We start from the raw sequence: 4,817 nt of genomic DNA, 5'->3' as shown, positions 1-4,817 counted from the left end.
ACAAAGTTCTTTAACACTCATGATCTCTTTGGATTCTAACAATAACCATGTGAGTTAGGCCATGTGGGTATCAGCCATATTTAGCTAAGGGAGCAGTAAAGTTCAGAGACAATAAGGGACTTACCCAGGTACCAGTGGCACTGCAGGCTGAGCTGGCTCTGGAATGCACAGCCAGCTACTGTCTCCACAAGGTGAGAGGTCTGTGTCTGTAATGAACTCAAAAACACCTGTGGCATTATATTTTTAAGATCGGGTAGATCGCAGAATTCTTGGGCTAAAGAGTCCCAGAAACAGACTATTGTGACAACCACTTTGCCAGCAGAAAATACCTGTTCAGCCCAGGAGCTGCTGGCTGTTTTGGCAATAGGTGAGCAGCAGTTCTGGAGACCCTCTACTGTTTTGGAGGACTCTCTCCACTGTCTTTTGCTGCATCTTTTCTTTTTTTTTTTCTTTTATTAAATCATAAAGATGTACATCATGTATACATTAATGCATTTATGGGGTACAATGTGCTGCATCTTTTTTTTTTCCTTATGCTTTGAAATTCTTAATATCTGACTGACATAATTCTTACTTATTACAGATTTTTTTCTTCTTTCATTTTCTTCATTTGGAAAAACAACTGCTTGCTATGATTTGGATGTTGTTTGCCTCCATCAAAACTTATGGTGAAATTTTGTCTCCAATGTGGCAGTGTTGGGAGGTGGAGCCTATTGGGAAGTGTTTGGGCCACAGGGGGAAGATCCCTGTAAGTAGATTAATACCCTCCCTGAGGGGGGGGGGGAGTTCAGGTTCTCAGAGGTGTGAATTGTTTCCCACAAGAGTGAATTATTTAAAGAGTCTGAATTCTTGCTTTTTCTCTCATCACATGAGCTCTTTGCACAAGCCCTGCTCTCCATTCATTTCATGTCATGAGCAAAAGCAGCATGAGGCCTTCAGAAGCTGCCTTCAGAAGCTGCATGGATGTTGGTGAGAAGCTTCTTAATCTTTTTAACCTGCAAAACTGTGAGCCAAATAAGCCTCTTTTCTTTAGATCAGGCCTCAAGTATCCTGCGATAGCAACACAAAACAGACTAAGACACTGCTCATGATGCTCCAAATACCAGTTCTTCAAGTAGGTGAGAAAAATAAAGCCATCTTCCTCAAGGAGTGGGGTGCCAGTCCCATATGACAGAGGTGGTGGGTTCAAACCCAGCCCTGGCCAAAAAAAAAATAAAGCCATCTTCATGTATACATACCACATTTTCCTTATCCATTCATCTGTTGATGGACACGTAGGTTGATTCCACGTCTTTGCTATTGTGAAAAGTGCCGCAGTGAATGTGGACATATCTTTCAACATAGTGATTTCAATTTCTTTAAATATATACCCAAAAGGAGGATTTCTGGCTGTTCCATCTTTAGTTTTTTCCTCTACTCCTCTTTCATAACTTTATTTATTTACTTTTATTTCAGTTAATTCAGGGGTTACATGAAGTTTTTTGAAACATAGAGGAACTGTATAATGGTGAAATCAGAGCTTTTAGTGTACCCATCATTTGAGGGGTATACATTGTACTCAACTGTCATTTTGATCCCTCAACCCCTTCTTATCCTCCTACCTTCTGAGTCTTCAGGTCCATTACACCACTCATATGACATATGTACCCATTACATAGCTCCCTCTTTAATTGAGTACTTGTGCTATTTGTTTTCTGTTTTTTATTTCTCTTTCATTTAATTTAAAAAAAATTTTTTTTAACTTTAAAGATCAGAAAAATATGGAACGCTTCATGAATTGGCATGTCATCCTTGTGCAGGGGCCATGCTAATCTTCTCTGTATTGTTCCAATTTTAGTATATGTGCTGCCAAAGCCAGCACTATTTATAAAACTTAGTTTTGCAGGATACAAAATTACTGCCTAGCAGTTATTCTGTTTAAGGAGGGCAAAGCTGGGGCCCCAACTCTTCCTAGCTTATAAAGTTTCTTTTTAAAAAAAAAAAAAATTCAGATTGATATGAGAGTATAAATGTTTAGACTACATTGTTTGCACTTCCAAGGTAAAGTTCAAGTTGTAGTTGAACCCTTTACCCAGGGCATGTGCTGTATACACCCACATTGTATTTTTTTTTAAATTAAATGATAGCTATGTACATTAATGCAATCATGGGGTACAGTGTGGTGCTTTTATATACAATTTGAAATATTTTCATCAAACTGGTTAACACAGCCTTTATGTCATTTTCTTAGTTGTTGTGTTAAGATGTTTATATTCTACTCTTAGAAAGATTCACTTGTACCCTTGTAAGATAAACCATAGAAGTGATCATTGTACTCTTTATTTGAGAACTTTCCAGTTACCCTTCCCATTCCCCTTTTCCCTCTTTTCCCTCCTCCTTACCTTCACTAGAATATACCTGTGCTTTTCTTTCATGTGGGCATGTAGTTGTCTATATATTGGTTTCATATTAGTACAGAGTACATTGAATACTTGCTTTTCCATTCTTGTGATACTTTACTAAGAAGAATGTGTTCAAACTTCATCCAGGTACTGACTAGTAGTTATTCTATCTAACAAGGGTAAAGCTAGGACCTCAATTCCTTCTAGCTTATAAAGTTTCTATTGGAAAGTCTGCTATTACTCAGAGGGTTTTCCTTAGTAAGTTATATGATGCTTTTGTCTCAGAGGTTGTAAGATTCTCTCCTTTTCTTTGACTTTGGCCAGACTCATGACTATGTGCCTTGGTGTTATACTATTTGTAATGCATCTTCTAGGAGTTTATTAACTTTTTTGTATTTGGATGTTTAAATCTCTAGCAAAATCAGAGAAGTTTTCCTCCACTATTCCCTCAAACAGGTTTCCCATGTTTTTGTTTTTTCTTCTTTTCCAGTGGGAATATCTATGTTTCTTATGTTTGGGTATTTTTACATCGTCCATATTTCTCAGAGGCTTTGTTCATTTCTCTCCACTCTCCTTTCTTTATTTTTGACTGACTAACCTTATTTTAAACTCTGAAATTCTTTCTTCTTTTTAGTTTGTTCTGTTGTTAAGACTTTTTACAATATTGTGAAATTCTCCAAAGGACTATCATTTCTACAAATTCTGGTGTTTATTTTTTAAAACATCTATCTCTTTAGTGAATTTTTTACCCATGTCTTGAATTATTCTTCTGGTTTTCCTGTGTTGGTTTTTGATTTTCTCATTGATTCCATTCAGCTTACTTGTAATCCATATTTTAAATTCCATATCTGACAGTTCGTAAATTTCCTTTTGGTTGGAGTCCATTGTTGGAGAGTTAGTACGATCCTTTGGGGGAAGTTTATAAAGCTTCTTTTTTCCATGTTACCAGAGTTCTATGCTGGTTCCTTCTTATTCAGTACCTCTTTCTTCTGCTTAGAACAGATAGTTTTGAACTTCGCCTATTCTCCTCTGCTGGGAGCTCTGTTGCTTAATGTAGAGAGGGAGAAATATGCTGTCTTTCAGCTTGTGCAGTTGGTTCCCACCATAGCATTGCTGGCAATTTGGGTCATTTGGACCCCAGATCATGGGAGAGTGTTCAGGTGCCAGTGGTGGTGCAATAGGTTAGGTAATCTCCAGTTCCCAGGCCTTTGGATGATATGTTTTAGTCCTGGGGGGAATCAGACCAAAACTAGACTGGAAAATTTAACTTGAAATCTCCCTGAGTGCTGGCTGTGATAGTGAGGGGTAGGGCAATCTCCTGCTTTGGAAGAACACTCAGGTAAGAGATGAGTAGGTGCGCTGTAAACATGTGGCAGGAGAAATGGGCCCCTTTTGAGAAGATTGGTTTAGGAAGATAACTGTGGGGTGCACACGCTGCTCATACCTCCCTTTCTCAGAGGTGACAGTGGGCTTTGTCCTTCAGGGGCATAAAGGGCCCTGGATTCCCAGGTCCCACCTTGATCCAGTTGAAGAGGTGGTAGAGGCAGCTCAATCTATTGTGTGCAGGGCTGCCAGACTGGCTGTGGGCTATAATTGTAATGCTTCAGTAGGGAAGATGTGGTTGTGCCAGGAACTTTTCCACAGGGAGGCAGGCACTTCCCAGAAGAGAAAGAAAGCTTAGGGAAGAGGCTGCCAGCCTTGCCCTCTCTTGGTGGAGGCAGTAACTTTTATCTTTGGCACACATAAAAGCATTTACTATGTCTTTTTAGAGGGATAGGAATAGGAATGAGCCCCAAGCTCTGTGGAATCATAGGTGTGATAAGTGCTGTGTGTGTAGAGGGGGTGACTTCTCCCAAGTTAATCTTCCCTGGTTGAACCCTTGATGGTCCTGAGCAAAAACAGCCAAAGCTGCTTCAGGAGGGGGAGCACATCCTGATGGTGGGGAGCTTGTGCTCCCCCTTATCTTAAGGAGCCTTCTCGCATGTTTCTCTCTTTTCTCAGCTGAAAGTGGCTTATCCCAAATGCCCAAGTTCTAGGAATCCCACAGTTGCCCCAGGACCCATTGGTCTCCCAAGGCTGCTGCAGTCTAAATGAGTGCTGTGGGGGCATTGACAGTGGATCCAGCTATAGAGACCAAGGGCTGAGGTCCCCAGGTTAAGATAGCTGCAAAAACTGTGTACCCTCTGTTCAGAAACTGGGCATGATGAGCAGAGAGCAATTAGAATTGTATCCTTCCCCACCCAAATCTAGAACTGGCCATCTCTCAGCTCCCTTGACCCAAAACTCATGCTTGGGAACAGAGGCAGCTATGTCCACAGCACTGGGGACTGGAGGAAGGGAGGTCTCCATCTCCACATATCTTCCTAGTCTGCCTAATTGTAAACTGCCAAAACTTCCAAGCACACAGCATAGGTAAGTTTCTGGAAGGAGTACCAT

General features: G+C 40.5%; 1 non-coding gene across 1 annotated transcript; it reads right to left on the bottom strand.

Moving 5' to 3' along the window:
- Positions 1 to 1,754: 1,754 nt before the first annotated feature.
- On the bottom strand, positions 1,755 to 1,861 carry LOC111722847. Its single transcript, XR_002771501.1, has one exon. It is a non-coding gene; the product is annotated as a U6 spliceosomal RNA (small nuclear RNA).
- Positions 1,862 to 4,817: the final 2,956 nt, after the last annotated feature.

Source organism: Otolemur garnettii, unplaced genomic scaffold (genome assembly GCF_000181295.1).
Source record: "Otolemur garnettii isolate 467f Iridium unplaced genomic scaffold, OtoGar3 scaffold00656, whole genome shotgun sequence".
NCBI lineage: Eukaryota > Metazoa > Chordata > Mammalia > Primates > Galagidae > Otolemur > Otolemur garnettii.
The sequence above is the reverse complement of the archived record's forward strand: the minus strand, read 5'-3'. Positions and strand labels throughout refer to the sequence as shown.